Raw genomic sequence first — 18,666 nt, 5'->3', positions numbered from 1 at the left:
ACTTTACAGCTTAGTTAAGGATGGTACTATTTCTACTTATAGGATCTTGTATTGTTGTTTTGCTAGAAACTAACTGACCAGATGGGTACACAAATTCTGTTTCTCCGTTAAGCTTGAATGCATTGAAGGAATTAAATGATATGCAGCAGACATATACATTCCTATAGAATCGGGTTTGTTCTGTATTTTTCTATAAGCATTTATAGGGGAAAAGGGGATTTCTAGAAGTATATTTTCTCAAATTACTTTAAATGTGTCTTTTTATTGATTATTTTAGAGATTTTTTTGTTCTGTTTATTGATTTGTTTTCTCCTAGGACTTTATCAACCAATCCAGATTTTGGTGGATATTTTAGCTATCATATTTCAACATTTTTGTATACCGTGATGTCCCATCATAATGAGAATAGTGCTTTCTGGCCTTCATATGAATAAGCTTTTTTTTCATAGCTTACCTGATCCTCTATTTCTACCCTGTGCTATATACATATTTATTTCTTGTCTATCCATGCAATCTATGAAGTTGCATTGACTTATAGTGGAGACTATATTAAATATTTCTGGCCTATTACTCATATGTATATATTTAGGGGGATTTTAAATATTCAAAATATCTTCCTTTATAGGCCAGGTAGCAAACCTCTCTATTACATCACATGGCTTTTTAAATGTCTTCTACAGAGTTCATTTGGCCTATCCTGATTGGTTTTTTTGTTTAAAAAAAAAACCACCTTAAAATCTGGCTCTTCCCCAACAGCGGTTGATGGATTGGTCATGGGATCTTTATTTTAATGGTGTTGGCATTCTTTTTGTGGATATTTGTTCTGTAGGACCTCTGCATTACTATTTTTAATTGTCTCACATCATTCACGGCACAGAATTGTAATGGAGATTAGCAGACTATATATACATTGCACAATACAGCACAACATAGCACAACGTAACATAACATGAGCGAGAGGCAGAATAGGCAATACTAAGATCTTTTTTTGTGTATGGATTCTCACACAATTAGCAAATGAAATGAGAATTACCATGCTGCCATGCAGAAAACAGCTTTTGAGGATGAAGCAAAGTTATTAAAAAAAAAACCAAGTAGCTTAGCATAAATAAGTTCAGCAAAATTTGGGATCATTCTGATCAATCAACACTGACTTCAGAGTTGTTTGAAGGTATTAAGTACGTTCACCACCTTCAGTGTGTGTGTTTGTTTGTGTGTGGAGGGGGGGAGGGGCAAAATGATAGTAATGTAAAGAAGGTATTTTTATCATTCAAGCATCTGGCTATGGGAAATATTTCCAGAACTGGAAGCTGAAATTCCATTTTCCACATGGCAGCGTTAACCTAAGTCCTTCCAGATTGTCCTTAAACTATTAAATAATAAGATGCAGGAAGCATGAAGAGCAACACTGTGGATTATGTGACCATAAGGCAGAGTATTACAGAGGGGGAGTTGTCACCATTCTGAGCTGCTTCACATCTGCTTTACTATAGGAATGCTTTGGAAATGTCTTCAGTGATTTTTTTGTTTTTTTCTCAATTGAATTGGATTCTCAACCCATTTCCTAAACTCAGAGTTTCTTTTGCTGATTATTTCCCCCGCACCAAATTTTATTTATTGTCTGTTTTGTGTGTGGGGGGGGGGGGAGATTACTATTCTGCTAGTAGACTTACACACAGGCAAATAGATAATGTTCCAGGACCTTTTAATCAGCAATTGATTCCTAAAACAAAGAATTAAAGGAATAGACAGTTACCATAATATTTGGTATTAAGTTAGATCAAAGCTGAGGATATGAAATTTTGTGATACTATGGTCATTAAAAAAAACACATACATTTAAATATCCGAACCTCTAGTAAAAGTAACAATTTTTTTACCGGTGTTAGAGTAAGGGAAAAGGAATTCCCACTTTTAATTACTATATTTTAACTGTATATCAAATGAAAAATGCTAAATCCATTTAACCTTTTTCAAAAAACCTTCCATTTGATATACTCCGGAATGACCATACTGTATTGAATCCTGTAAGTCCTTGACTTACAACTATTTGTTCACAGATCATTCAAAATTACAATGGCACTGATAAAAGTTACTTCCACTTACTGGTCCTCATACTTGCAACCATCACACTGTCTCCATGGTCATGTGATTAAAATTTGGATACTTGGCAACCAGCATCTATTTATGAGAGTTGTTGCATCTAGAGTCATGTGACTGCAATGTGTGACCTTCACAGCTGGTTTATGATAAACAATGTTAATAGGTAACATAAATTGTGGCCCCAATTGTGGTCATAAGTCCAGAACTTCCTGTATATTTTTTACATAAACTGGTTAAAAAAAAAACCTTTGTGAAGAAAGCAATCCGCCAAGCCTTCATCAGTTGTTTTGAGACACATATTGTAAGAGAAATATGTATGATCTATATCAGGGGTGTCAAACTCAAGTCTTCACAGTGGCGTCACATGATGTATCAGGAATTTTTTCCCCTTCGTTAAACTGGGTGTGGACGTGGCCAGCATCCGGCCCATGTGCCAGGAATTTGGCAGCCCTGATCTGTATGGTATGACTAGTTACAACTCACAATATGGGAAACTACTACACTAGAGTCAGATAGGGAACAGACAGAATGTTTTTGTGACTGCTATTGCATAATCTATACTTTCACCATCATTAATATTTATGTTTTAAATTCCTTCCTCATTTAGAAGTCTGATATCTACTAGCATGGGGCAGATAATGAATTTGCTAATAATAAATTGGCTGGGATCACTGTCAAAAACTGTCTTTTGTTTATGTGGGACAGGCCTATTTAATACACACTTTCCACAGTAACTTACATGGCAATTTCAATAATTCATAAATGCATGTGCTGCAGAGTTTAATTGATTGAGTTCAAACACTTTGCAAAAATAAACCTCTTGTGTGAAAGGGTTACTGACAGCATTAATTAGAGATGCTCTGAGTCATAGTGCAAGCTATGGAAAATTTTCCCAACTGAGTCACAATTGAAAAAGTCATTCATCTTCCTATTTTGTTAGAGAATGATTCTTTTCATTGGGCACATATTTTGACTCCATTTTCTCAGTGGAATGCAAGTGATCAAGTAAAAAGAAAAGAAAAAGGCAATGATGATAAGCACAATTAGAAAGTTAAAGAAACTCCTTGGACACATTGGCATGAATTTAGCTCTATTTGTTACCATAAAAGAGGCAAATGTTTATTTATTTATTTAAGTGTGTATGTATGCACATATGTATTTATTTGTTTATTTCTTATTTTTGAAATTTTAAGCAAGCCAGGCTATTGCAGATCATTGCCAATCATTTTTTAAACTATTTCAATTATTTCAAGAGGAATGTGTGAATTTAAATTGGAAAATCGAAGTATATTCAATGAAAACATTTACTGATTTCAAAATTTGGTTCAGTTGAATTAGCACTGCACTGATATTAATATATGTTTTGGGTCATTCTAAATTAACATTATTTTTCTGTAAATATTTAAAAATATTGTTAAATTAGATATTAGTTATTTTCAAGATTTCTAAAACACATTTGGGATATTCCATATTAAGGGAATATTAAGGAATATTAAATACATGTTTAATGATCGTGAGATTAATATTAATTCAACAAAAATATTTTTAGTGTTTACAGGGCACCCTCATTATATTGGAAGTGTAAAATTGGTAAGGGACACACATTATGGCCTTAACCATTAATGGTCCATTTTAGTTTATTTTGATAAATTGGTTAATTTAACAAAATAATATGAAGACTACCATTGTTTAGAGATATGAATATATTGTAAACCATATTACTGAATGTGGGAAAGCAGGTTTTTTTTAAAAAATTATTAACTTGGATGACTGTTAGCATTTCTTAGGGTATTTAAGTATGAGTATTTCATAAATGTTATGATGAGATATATCAAACAGCTGTAGAGTAAATCTTGAAAACAGCAATGTCTAAATCTCACTAATCTTTATAGCATTTAAGCAATTCTTCTATGCACTTTACTGCAATCAATAAAAACAGATTTAAAAACCTGAAAACACATTTTTTTCCTGTAAATTACTGTATTATGAAGTCTTAAAAATACTTTGTGTATGCTTACAACAACGTACTCAGTAACACAATTCATTTAAGCTCCTAGCATAAATTTATAGAAGTAATATGAAAAGCTATTTTGAATCAGGACTATTAAAGTCCCTTTTGGCATGAAACAATAAGAGGACAATTACAGACAGTGCTCGTCTTACAAACAGGGCACATTCCAAGAGGTTTTTTGTAAGACTCTTGTGTTTGCAAGTTCAAGCAAGTGTATATATGCAGTGCTTTTAAACTAACCTTCTCCCATGTTTCAGGACTTTCTTTGTTGGAATTGCAAACAGATTTGCTTGTATCTGCACAAGTGCATAATTCAAAAGTTCCTAAGTGATGCCTATACTCCTTTTATGTATCCAAGCTATAGCAGTCGTGGGATTCAATTCTTTTTTACTACTGGTTCTGTGGGCGTGGCTAGGTGGGCATTGCCAGATGGTCATGTGACTGGGTGAGCATGGCTAGGTGGTATTTTTTTCCCCTTTCACAGCAAACCCCTGTACCCTGGTTTTTGTTTTTGTTTTGCTTACTGGGCCTCAGGGAAACCTCCTGGGAGCAAAAAAGTGGCGCGTAAAGGCTGCACAGCTTCCCCCCCGTGCCCCATTTTTTGCCTACTGGGCCTCAGGGAAGCCTCTTGGTGAGATAAGTACAACAGTGAGGTGGTGGGGATCAGCTGTGGCACACGATTTAGATTAGCTACAAATCAAGAAATTTGATGATTTCCTGCTTTCTACCTAATCTAAATCGCATATTATTTTTACTAGTGGTTCGGCTGAACCGATAGCATTTTTTACTACTGGTTCACCTGAACCGGACCAAACTGGTAGAATACCACCACTGAGCTACAGGTGATAGAATAGCATCACAATTTTCTGTTGTAACTGAGAAAAAAAAATCCTGTTCAATAATTTATTTTAAATAGAATCAGGTACATTAAGCTTCTTTTCTAAAAAAAAAAAAAAAGTACCTAGGCAAACCATGCATATATTGGGAGGCAGTGATGCTGGCAAACTAACCAAAGGTTGAAAGTGGACATTTACCATGTTTTAAAACAGTAAGCTTATCATTTGAAAATAGTACAAGTAAGAATTCCAGGAACCATGCTAGGCATTCAATTAGCTATTTAGTTTGTCTCCATCTTACCCACTTATCATTACATGAAAAGAATGTTCTAAGAAGGGAGTTAGAAACTAGTTTGAGCCATGCTCTTAAAAATTATTGTTTTAATTTCCATAATGATACTTCAAATTATGTGCATTTTCTCAATCAGACTCTTCATAACACATGTGTACACCCAACACATATGCACAGTACAGCTGTAACAGAAATGTGTATTTTAAGAAGAGATATTTGTAACACACACATACACACACATGTTTTTAAGTGTGTGTGTGTGTGTCCTTGAAAATATTCTAACTTGAAAAATGAGTTTTGTGTGCTCATCCATTGAATTTAAAAACACAAACAAATAAGTGCCCGAAGTTGACAGCACTATAAATAGGCATGACAGCATCAACAATTGTTTAAAATCTGCTGGCTGTTTCAGCAAACAGTGTCATCATAAATCACATTTCTACTGTTTTAGCTGAGTGAGAAATGTTACAATGAAGCATTGGAGATATTTGCATTTTCTGATAGGAAGTAGAATCCCATTGTTACAAACAACCTCACATATTTTCTTCCTAGGCAATACCATTTTTTGCCATTTCTATAAAGTCCTCAACCAATTGCCGCAATTGAGCCCAAAACTTCTGTTGCTGAGATAGTAGTTGTGAGGTTTTCCCATATTACTATCTTTCTTGTGATAATTGTTAAGTGAATCATTGCAGTTGTTAAGTTAGTAACATGGTTGTTAAGTGAATTTGGCTTCCCCATCTTCCCTGTTTTGCCTATCAGAAGGTTGCAAAAGGAGATCACATGACCCCAGAATACTGCAACTATGATAAATATGAACCAATTGCCAAAATATGATAAATACGAACCAAAAGCACCCTAATTTTGATCATGTCACCATGAGAATGCTGCAAAAGTCGTAAGTGTGAAAACTTACTTCAGTGCCAGTGTAATTTTCAACAGGCACTAAAAGAATGGTTATAAATTGAGGACTACTTATAGTGCACATCAGCAACATGAACAGAACTTAAAAAGTGCGTACTCTTCAGCTCCCCTGCCTCTTTTCTTTTAAAAGACTTTAAAGACTCTAGAATAGGGCTGTCAACCTCCTGGCCCATGGGCCAGATGTGTCATATGCTGGCCATGCCCACGGCCTGTTCAGCAAAGGGGGAAAAAGTCTCGATACGTCCCGTGATGCTACCATAACAACATGAGCCTGGTCTTTTTTCCTGCGTTCTGGTCGATGGTGTTAGGGGTCGCTTTGAGATGACGTCAGCAGTGTGATGTTAGCAGGCCGGATGCTGGAATAATGCTGAAATAACTGCGGGGCTGTAGACAATCAATGTCTCTTTTCCTGAGTTGATATGGCACATCGTGTTAAGAGGGGGTTGGGGGCACATATAGGTGATAGTTTAGCCTTAAATTAAAACATGGTGAAGGTGGCATAAGGTGGGGATCAGTTTGTGGGGATCAGAATAAGCTAGGGATGTAGACATGTTATAGGGTTAATAACACTTAGGGATAATGGGTTAGGCGTGGCTAGTATTAGAACTATGTATAGGCCTGGGTGTGGTGAGGTATGTCTTATGATAATGGTAATAAAAGGAAAGGGAACAAACTCAAACTCAACACTAACCTCGCATGGCTCCTAGCCTTTCTTGTCAGATAAGAGTATTTGTTATTTGCTGATTTAATGAATAAACCATCATTGCACTACAAAGGAGCTGGAGTTTGTATTCATTTCAGGACAAATCTTCAATACTCAAGGACTGGCTGAGAGTGAGTTTGACACACCTGCTCTGAAACTTCCCAAATCATGTTAATGAAATTCTGAAAGCATCTGACATTTTTTGTTTTGAAGGTTTTTTTTCTCAAAGAAATATTTAGCATATCTTTGAAATATTCTTATATCATTCAGTGACCTTATCATAGTATCTGGGAGCTAACAATAAAAGAAGAACTTGTTGTGGTTAGCCGGCAGCAATGAGGAGGACATTCCTGAGGAGACTGTGCTAGGTGTGAGTGAGAGCAGGATGATTCATGGAAGAGCTGCACAGGCGAGTCAGGAGTAAGAATGCTAATTAATAGCCACTCCCTCCAATGAATATAAGCCTGGTTTCAAAGGGTTTTGCCTTTGTAAAAGGCAAAAATGTTTGAAGGACTCAGTGTTGTGATCAAAGACTCTGGTTTATTTGAGGACTTCTGCCAAGGTTTTTCTTGTTGCACTAATTGGCTGCAAACCATTTCTTATCTACAAAGAGGTTTATTTGTAGATTAAAGCTGTGAAAGTTTGTGTTGTTGAGTTTATCTGTGTTTGCTGTCTGGGATTTCAGCTGGGTCAGAACAGAACTAGTGGAACTATATATGGTATACATTAAAGCAAGGGACCCCAAACCCTGGGCCACAGACCATTCAGACCTGGGCTGTGCAAGCAGCAGGTGAGCAGGCTCATGTATGCAGTGTCACTTGTGTAAGCGACTGGTGTGTGCATCCGCTGCTTGCACAAATGGAACTGTATGAGAGTGCATGTGCACTGCTTGTATTGAACCATGCCCTCTCCCTGCAATGCCAGGAAGTCCAGTGGACTGCTGTTTTAAAGATGTAGCAGGCACACTATCACTAGATTAGGTTCTTAAAGAAGCATCCTAAGATCTGTTCAGATTTTACCATTGAGGGGTGGAGATCAACACCTGTTTCCTCCATTATGGATCCAGACAAGTGCTTCCAGTATAATATAAAATATGAAACTATGCACTTAGATCAGGGGTGTCAAACTCACGTCACATGGCATCACATGACGTATCAGGACTTTTTTCTCCTTTGCTAAACTGGGAGTGAGCGTACATCCTGTCCACAGGCCGCGAGTTTGGCAGCCCCATACACTTTGACTAATTTTATGAAAAAGAGACTAATCCTACCTCAGAAGTTTTTTGTAGATTCATTGATAACTGATAGTAACTGATAGTAACAATATAAGCAAAGAAAATCAGGGGAGGCTGAATTAGCAAAGCATCCCTAGGACACATTCTTCATCTGATTTCTATGCTGTGGTACAAGAAGCCATTGATTGGCATCCACCTTTTCCCAAGCTGTATTTGTACTTGAGTAGCATCCAGGATATTCAGCCACCAAATATAAAAGAAGAGTAAGTTTGTATTCTCTCGTGTCTTCCCTCTGTTTGCCACAAATAGATATGGAAACAGCTGCTTTGCACAGCTTGTTAGTATAGGCAAAGCACAGCTCCTTCAGGTATTAAAGCAGCTGTGTTCTTTGGAATTGTTGCAGAACTGTTTTCAAGGCTGGGTTGGTTATCTGCATGTGACAGTACTACCACTGACAACAAAGTGGCTGCAAAGGTAAGTATGTGTGTAGACAGCTGGCAGTGCAAACCTCTCAAAAGATGTGGCTCATTTGATGCTTAAAAGAGAAGCATTACTTGTTTCAATACACTTGGTGAAACAACTCTTGAAAGCCAATAAATAATGATTTTTCCCTGCATGGGAACTTAGAGGTAGAAAAAAGCGTCCTGTAAATACTATATATATTAATGGTATTTTTATATTATCTATTTCAGTTACTTATTGTAATCTTGGTTTTACTACTTCTGTAGTAAAATTGTAATAGTATAAAGATAATGAAATCAAACCAAATCTGTATAGATGGGATATAAACATTTCTTCAGGTGTAAATTCCATCATCTTTCTTGTTATTTGTCTACCATTATCAGGAGACACAGATTTTTGTCTAATACAGAATATCATTTTTTTTAAGAGTTCTGTGATATTTTAAATAATGGTTGCTTTATATGTCATAATTATCTAGCAGAGATACAAATATGGGCAGGTTTGGAATGATCTGTGATCATTCAATTTAAAAATATCCACAAACCTTCTTCTTCTAAATGGTACAATAGCTTCAGGATCTGGATATCTTAATTTGTTTTATAGAAGTAGAAGGCAATCATTGTTTATTTAACCTTCATCCCATAACCTTATCATCCTTTTCCTGCAAAATCTTGGTTATAGGTTTTTGATTTAGTGATACAAGTAGTCCTCAGCTTAACAACACTTTGCTTAGGGATCGCTTATAGTTACAACAGCACTGAAAAAAGTGACTCATGACCATTTTTCACACTTTATGACCATTGCAGCATCCCCATAGTCACATGATTTACATTCGGATGTGCTTGACAGCTGACTCATATTTATGACAGTTGCTCTGCCCTGGAATCATCCTTTTGCAACCTTCTGGCAAGCAAAGTCAATGGGGAAACCAGATTCATTTAACAACCGTGTTACTAATTTAATAATTGCAGTGATTCGCTTAACAATGTGGCAAAAAAGTTGTAAAGTGGGACAAAACTCACTTAACAAATTTCTTACTAAGCAACATAAATTCTGGGGTCAATTGTGATTATAAGTTGAGGACAATCTGTACTACCCTTCATAGTTTATTGTACAGATAACATCCAGATTACTATGATTTACAAAGTGTGAATTTAAAAAAATGAATACTATCTGTTGGAAATGTATAGTTAGAAAATTTAGTTGGTTTGCTTAATTGCTTGCCAACTTCATATGCTAGGTATAGTTATATTATTTATAAACATGCAATATATAAACTCTAGAAATTGCAACAATTACAGTGTAATCTGAAAATATCAAGCAAGAATTATATAGATTGATCCATGTCTTATTAGTGTGTTATTCAATATTTGCTGCAAACTTTAATCAGAAAGTAATGTATGTATGTATGTATGTATGTATGTATGTATGTATGTATGTATGTATAGGAACTTCCAAAAATGTTTCATTCCCTCTTTTATTTTTCTTTTAAATACTCAAAGGATTGTTTTGAAGGTGATAGCTTTGCCTCACTGTTGCCTTTTATTTTAGGGCTGCCCTCTGACACATGATATCTTCTATTATAGACTAATAAGATACAGAGACATTTAAGACAAGAACACATGTTTGGGATTTATTTTGATGCTGCAATAAAATCCTTGTTTTGCATCAAGCTATTACCATTTAGGAAGAGTCATTACAGGACTAAGAGGGTTTACTAAAGTTATTTTGGATATAGAGACAATCAGCACATTAACCTTTTAATAAATAGCTTCGGTGATCTTCTGTGGGATATTGTATGACCTACATTTTAATAAATATAGACCTGATACATTGCAACAACACTGAATTTACTTTTGTCACCATGGAGATAAACAGGAACTTTATTTCTGGCTATAGTATTGAGTGAATCCAAGTCTTTTTTCTGACAAAAAGAAACTAATATAATAAGAAGGTAAAATAAGAGATCTCAAAATACATTAAAAATGAGTAAAAATCTATTGACTACCCTCGGATGAAACAGAGAAGAATATTAAGTAGAAGTTAAGTAGAACTGGGTTGACAGGAGAAAAACCACTGTTAAATTATATAATTCTGTTTTGCTTCATTACATCTGTTAAGAAAGTCAAAGAAAATAGGATATTCAGTCAAATCATATATCATAGTATTCCAGACCAGACACCTTCACATTAAAAATATTTTGTTTGAAATATTAATAGGATTAGGAGAAGGTGTCAGATATTTTCTAACATATAATTCCAGTGATATTGTATGTGGCTTTTATGGAACTCATTCACAAACTTTTTTTTATTTGTACAAATGAAGTCGAATATATGTGTCCTAGAATAATGTTGCAGGATCCAATCTGGATCAGTTACCAGGACCAGAAGTTTAGTCTTCCGAGCTTTCAGACTCTTGCTGGAGCCCATCTTCAGGGAACTTCTCTCTAGCACAATGTATGAGTGTTTTTTATTTGTAATTTGGCTTTGCAGCTACTAATACTAGACGTACCATGGTGAAAGAAACGTGCTTTGTTTGTTCTACTGAAGTTAAAGGGCCAAATGCAGTTTCTGGGACAGTGCCTTCCATAACTGGGAGTGACACAGGAGATGTTTATTTCTTGCACCCACACTGTAAATTATGCCCAGAAAACTCTACATAATTTAGTGCAAATCTGTCAACATGGGCACCATATGATCTTTCTAGTGTCTGCTGGTGCATTTTTCGCCATTGAAATCTCTGGATATTTTTCAAGGGCAGCTTCACACAGAGCATTTTGCAAAAACTTAAAGTGCAAATGAGGAATGAACAAACTTTGCCAAACCTAGCTGGCTCAGGAATGGTTTCATCTGGCACACTGGATCTAATTGCCATATGGTCAACCATGTTCCTCATCATGGCTGGCAACTGGGCAATCTAACAACAGCTGAGGACTAAGGTGTCCTCTCAGAATGGGGACTGTTCTCCTAAGGACAGGAATAGGCCCACTCCAAACAACCATTCAAAAACAATCTTCTATTTATAATTGTATATATAAAGTGGGATCAGATACTGTTGATGTATAATTTTCAGCATTGCTGCATGTATTATAGATTATGTAATTTTAGTTTAATTTGGACCAAATCGTTTTGCTAATTTTTATATCAGATCAACTTCCCAGATTGACCTCAGGTTTTGGAAATGAACTATATTTTCTAATATTTTAACTTATCAATGCTTTGCTGCTATTTATCAAAGTTGATTGGATATAAATACTTATTAAAGATGCATTATGTTTTTCTAGAGTTTGTTGACAGGCTGCAAGAGTGGATTCTTGAGATAGGATTTTTTAAAAAAAGTTCAGTACATCTGAGTAACATATACTTTACTATTAGTTAAGCATCTTGATTGCTGTTTACACTTAGTAGATTTTTAATTGTTTTAATATCTTTTAAATTATTTTAGAATGTTAGAATTATAAGCCATCCAGAGTCACTTGATTAGTTGGGTGGCTATAGAAATTGATTGAATGAATGAATGAATGAATGAATGAATGAATGACATATACACTTAGAACACTCTTTGTTTCCTTGCATATTGCAATTCAAGCAGTATACCATCTGCAAATCAATACAAGATTAACCAAACTGAAGAAAAAAAAGTAATTGTAATCCCAAATCTTAAACTGAGCACTATTGATTAACATATGTTATCCATCAAAAATGTACATGAAATCATAAAACCTGGTGATCTTTCTGACTGAATGACTTTTCTTGTACATAAAGGAAAGAGTTTATTCCACTATTCAGTTCTTCCTTGCCAATATTCTGGTAAAACTGTCAGCACTACATTTATTTATGGGAAAGAGGGTATTAAATGGGCCAAACATTTTCTTCTGTCTCAACAAAATATATAGTAATATTCACAAAAGTGTGTGGGGGGTGGTGGTGGTGGTGGGGAGTTGTTATCAGACATTCAGAATAGACCTGGTGAGTGAGTATAAGATAAACCATCCTTCTTGTATTTATCTCTGACCATACTTGATATAAAAAGGATTTTTATCAAGCAATTACCTGTGAATTAAGGGATAATGTTACATTTACTGATAAGAATAGAAATTGCTTAAAAATAAGGAATGAATAGGTACATAGGTACAAATAACACGACACTACAGCAGAAAATGTACATTAAATGTTAGCACCTTTATAATAGGAAACTTGTCCTGTTATTATCTCACTTCATGTCATGCCCATTCTTGTCCTCAAAATAATCCTAATTTGTAAAACTTTTATAAAATGAATTGACTGGTGAATTCTATATTTTGCTTTGCTTTTTTTTTAAAAAAAGAACTGACTATTAGAAATGTATAGGTGCTTAATTGTGTAATAAATGTATCAAAATGTATTGTGAAATTATTTAGTCTTTTCCCTTAGTTGGCAAGCAGTGCTGTGTATATAGTTCTGCTGGGTATATACTCTTGTCTGCTTGTTGAAAAGATTAAAGAACAGAACTGGAAAAGGAGTCTAAGCTCTGTAGGTGTAACCCTTATGCTTGGATCTCTAGGTTCACTATGGAATCATAAAATATATGAAATTCAGAAAAGTATTTACTTTGGCATTATACCACAAAAATGTCCAGCAGCTTATTATATCAATGCAAATGCAAATACAAATACAAACACAATGCAGCCAGCTGTAGGAGAACAGCAAGCAGAACTGGAAGGTGGAGAAAACTGCATGATCAGTTTAGAATTCTTGCATTGCCACAAGATAACCAAGTCCGGCCATTTTTGAATTCTGTTGACCCTTATCTAGGTCAATTTAGTGTTGACTATTAGTTGTCCAGATACTTGTGTATAGCTTTCAATAAATCATTTATGCTCAAGCCTACATGAATAGTCTTGATTCTTTACATTTGACAAGCTTGGTCTAGTGGTAAAGCACCAGGCTAGACAGCAAGAAACTGTGAGTTCAACTCCTACCTTAGTCAACAAGGCAGCTCAGTGACTTTGGGCCAGACACACTCTCTCAGCCGAACCCACCTCACAAGTTCGTTATTATGGGGAAAAACAAGAGAAAATGTGTTGGGTAGGTTCACTGCCTTGGATTATTTGCAAAAATAATGAAGGGAGGATATAAATAAATAAAATATTGTTAGGGCTGGCAGTGCAGGTTCTCTGCATTGGCCCAAGCATTAATACTTATAAGATAACCGACATTTAACTGACATTTTTTACTGTGAGCACACTGGCACACATTAAAAATGAAATTCTGTTCTCAAAAGTACAGATACACACACACACATATGTGCTATATACATACATATGTATATACCTACACCCATACATATACATGTTAATCAGTGTCCACCCTGAATACATGATGGTAAAAGGAAGCTTGAGAGTTCACAAGGTTGATGCTGTATAGAACAAAACTGTGATTGAATCTGGATGTTCTGCTTCGATACGAAGCCTCCTCCCAGAAGGTAACAAAGAAAACAGGTCATGAAGAGGACATGTAGCATCCTAGACAATCCTGCGAACCCCGCTCAAGCAATGCATATATGCTATACCCTGGATAGAAGGGAATGAACTGCCAATAATGTTTTCTGTCCTCCTCACCACTCACTGTAGTGCCTTTCTGTCTGAAGCAGTAATGCTTCCAAACCAGACTAATGCAATATGACAAGATGCTCTTGATCTTCCCTTGTGGAATCATTGGCTAGAATAGAGGGGGAAGTAAGAGGCAATCTCCATGGGGAAAAGCTACAGAGGTTAAACTCTGGAAACCTTTATCTGCCTTTTTCCAAGAGAATGACGTTTCTTGTAAAGATGTGATCAGAAATAAAGAAACTACTTTTGTCTACTCAGTGAGTTGATCTGATTCCTTGAGCTTGGCATTACTATTGATTCACCTGTACATTGGACGTAGCTGAATCTTTGTTAAGAAGAGAGAATACGAAGAGAAATAAAATAAAAGAATTTAGAAGAAAAAGAACACACAGGAGAAAGTGAAGTAGACTAGCATAGACATAGATTGCCCTTTGGTTTTTAGAATAGGTTAAGCATCAAAATAAAAGACAGACAAGAACAGCTTCCATTATCAGTTTGCACATAAGTTTATACAGATTGTAGATTCTTGCATTACCTCTAAACATAAATATAAAAAGGGCTGATTACTGTGATGAATAAAAAAAATCCCTAATTATTAATATGAGGTTTTTGCAACCCCATTCTGTGTACACTTGTATCTCTCATTTTCAAAATATAGTTATTGAAAAAAGGAAATAGTGTAATTTCTGATAACCTGACCCATTTCATTGTCTCTTGAGATTTATCCCTTTCTTTGTATGTTAATGCAGTTCCTGTATTTTGCATTGTTTTTCAGTCAGTCTTCATTCTCAATTCCCATTATTACTTGTTTGGCTTTCAGATCCCTTATATTGTTTCCTATTCACTTTCATGTCCTTTGTTTTAGTGTCTATTGTTACAAATTTGAACAACCTGCTTTGCTTTGCATTCTGTTTCCTTTGTTTTTTTTTCCAAATGAAAGAAGTTAAACAGAAATATATATAAATGGTGGCTCCTTCAGAGTTAACCTATGGCAAGTATACTGGGCTAACAGGTTTGTGCTTTGCTTGCTCTGCCCACAAATAGGGGAGTGGGGACAAAATAACATATGGACAGTGAGTTAATTTCCTCCAGATGAGCAACATTTTGCCTGAGCTCCTACATTCTGCTCCAAATATAGTAGAGTACGGAGATGGATGAGATGAGTGGGTGCATGTTAATAATAGATTATATTGATCTGAGTGAACTTGTCTTTGAAGGAACAAAAGCCTGGGAGTGGCTAATAGACTAACTAATGCAGTTTATATTAAGAACAGAAACTCACATATTTATGCCCGCTTTCTCTCCATTGAATTTTACTTACCCTGGACTGGCAAAGTGCTCCTTATTAGTATGAAGTACATCATTAAATACTAATCGGAGCAAGTCAACCACATTTCTGTCTGGAACAAATCTCAAAGAATTGAAGAATATTCTGTTGTAGTTCAGTATTTTGAATAATAACAGAACCTTAGTGTCTTGATTAATAAGGTTTACTGATGATAAAATTAAATATAAATAAATAAATAGATGTATTGATGATGATGCAGAATAAGTTCTTCATATAATGGTTATGTATGCTTTTGTGTGAATTATTGGCATGTGCATATTCTTTTCTGACTTTGGTTGGGTGCAACTCTTCATGCTGACTTTCTCACACCCTTTCCTCATGTCTGTCCATACATTTCTTCATTTGGATGTCCAGGTTTAAAATTCATGTCCTCTGTTCATGGATGTGTTATACAGAAAAATCCCAGTTTGCCACTCACTATCTTTTTGTTTAAAATGCATAAGAAGGATGATGAAGAAATAAAAATGATAAGTAGAACTGTAAGGTTTGTTTCAAAGTTATATCTCTTGTGATGGAAGCAATTTTAAAACACATTTATAAGCAAATCAAGTGTTATGGTGTCACTTAGGAGAACATGAAGTGCTTTATCTGTGCTCAGAGCAGTGTTACTAGCATGTAGCACGTAGCCAGGAAAAAACACTTAGACATGCTCACAAAAATCCAGGGACTATAATTAATACTTACAGAATAAAATACAGTAATATTTATTGATGAAAGTAAGAAGCCATATCCAAAGAATTTCCAAAACTGCTGCAATTTAGAAACAAACATAAAAAGGGTGTTCATATCCTTTTATAATTTATAATGTGTTATTTTCCTTCCATCTACATAATGGACTGCAAGGTAATCCACTTTTGAGTAAAGTGGTGTACCTGTTTCCATCAATCATTTCAGTTTGTACTGAGGAGTCTTACTGCCGTATTGTGGTTCTTTTCAGGGGTGGATGACTGTATAAGAGCAGCTTCTCAGAGATATAAGTCCTTTGAAACCCATTGTGTAAATAAGGTAATGTTCCTGAGACATACTTAGCTGCCTTCCGAAGGACAGACAAACTTAGATATGGGATTAACCTTTGTTGTATTTGTGATGCAGTTGCTTAATTAATTGATGCAGTTGCTATAATTGGAATTAGATTGGGAGTGAAAATAAATAGTTCTGAGTGTTAAGTTCACATAAGCTATAGCTAGAATTGTATATGAGTTTGTTTACATTCATGATGGCTAAAAAGGAGACAGGAAATTGTTGTATTTTCATGTCAATATTTGATTTTGTGCAATGATTGAATTGTATTTGTAGAACATATCTGTGTTTTATGACAGCACACAATGGAACCTTGAAGATTTGGTCCTGACTTCAACATTCCTTTTTGATCAACATTTTAAACCATGTACACTAATACTTTAATGCATGAAGGAATGTGCATGAAAAGGAGATGTAGATAAAATGGTCCTGCACATTGAATGTGTCATAGCAAAGTCCAAATATATGAGTGTGCTTTGTACTTTTCCAGAACAAGGTTGAAAATTTGAATTAAAATGAAAGGGATGAAAGAGCAGCTTCTCTTAAACTATAGCCCAAAATATGTCTGTTGATTAATACTAGATTGCCACTCCTGTATTTTGAAATACTGATATAATTACTCTTTGGGGACCTGGATCTAGAAGGAAAAGCTCATGCTTCACTGATCTGCTTCAGAATCTATTGCTGCTTTCCTGATAAAGCAAATACTATGTTTGTAGTTTAATTTCCACCAGGTGTCTCTCTTTATGGTTCCACGGTAGAGATTAATTGAAAAAATAAAATCAAAGGACAAGAAATGAAATAGAGTTCAGGTAAAGAAGATATTACTGGCAGGAAATATGATGAAGTAGAGTTGGAAGTCAATTTCACTCAGTAAAAGGTTTACAGAATGATACCTATAGCACATCAAAACTACATGTAAAACATTTATATGATGTTTGAAAGAAACAAACTAATTAAAAACAACTAAGATTTTTAAAAAGCAATGCTGTCTAGTTTGGATCCTAAAATTAATGGTCCAGTCAATGATCCAAGTCCTTCTATTTAGATAACATGTACAGGTAATTCTCGGTTAAAATCTATTCATTCAGTAACCATTTAAATTTACAATGGAGTATTTACCAATGGTCGTAGTTGTAGTTACAGCCATCACTGTGTTCCATTGGTCATGTGATTGTGTTTCAGACTCTCAGCAACTGACTCACAATTATGACATTGCAGCATCCTACAATTACGTGATTGCAATTTGCGACATTCACTGCTGGCTTCTGACGAGCAAAGTCACTGGGAAAGCCAGCAGGAGATAACAGAGGGTGACTGTGGGATTGTGGGATGCTGCAATCTCACAGGGTATGCTTAATGATAGCAACTGGAATTGCTGGCACTGCCATCGTACTTGGCGCAGACACATAATGTCACATCTTACAATTGCATTGCTTAGCAGTGAAAATTCCAGTTCTAGTTACATATTATTTCACTTAAATTATGCTAAATCAATTTCTCCTGTTCAGCATATTGAATGGAAACCTCAACTAATACTTTCAATGCTAAGCCTTGCTTAAATCGCTACAGTCTTGTTTATACATTGTTGATAGATGACTGTTGAATAAGACAAAAAGAAGCCTAGAGGGCTGAATATATTTTAACAGTCTAATTTATAAAATCTTGAAAATAGTGTCATTAGTTTAGAACTTGGTGTGGTATTTTTTCTCATGAAAGTGGTAAGTTAGTTTTCCTTACGTTTTCTGAAAAGTTACTCTTGAGGATAAAGGGCTTATTTGAAATACCAGTAGAGCTGCAGGAGATAAAGAAAATGACAAAAAAAAAATTGCTCGCCGTCCATCAGTGTCGACTGTCACTGGGTTGGGATGCTTCTAACCCCTAAGGAGAAAGGCAATTTAAGATTTAATTTGCACTTTAATAGAAAAAAAAATCTGATCATAAATAAACATTTTAAAGATCTCATCGTTTCTAGTATAAGCATATCTCTTATAAGCAGGCTCCTTATTTGGGGCATGAATTCAACTGCAAATCCAAAGGCTCTCACACACTTGGACTTCTTGCCTTGGCTTCATAATGGTTTACTTGTTGTTAATTGAGAACGTATCTTCAGAATAGGGCTTTCCTCTCCAAGCCAAATAGCC

The 18,666-nt window shown here is 35.2% G+C and overlaps 1 protein-coding gene across 15 annotated transcripts in view; it reads left to right on the top strand.

The window, feature by feature from the left end:
- DAB1 (DAB adaptor protein 1) overlaps positions 1–18,666 on the top strand; it is a 726,322-nt gene that overhangs the window by 529,320 nt on the left and 178,336 nt on the right. The gene's annotated exons all lie outside the window — the stretch shown is intronic.

Source organism: Pseudonaja textilis, chromosome 3 (assembly GCF_049901715.1).
Source record: "Pseudonaja textilis isolate UNSWEBS1 chromosome 3, rPseTex1.2, whole genome shotgun sequence".
NCBI classification, from domain to species: domain Eukaryota; kingdom Metazoa; phylum Chordata; class Lepidosauria; order Squamata; family Elapidae; genus Pseudonaja; species Pseudonaja textilis.
The sequence above is the reverse complement of the archived record's forward strand: the minus strand, read 5'-3'. Positions and strand labels throughout refer to the sequence as shown.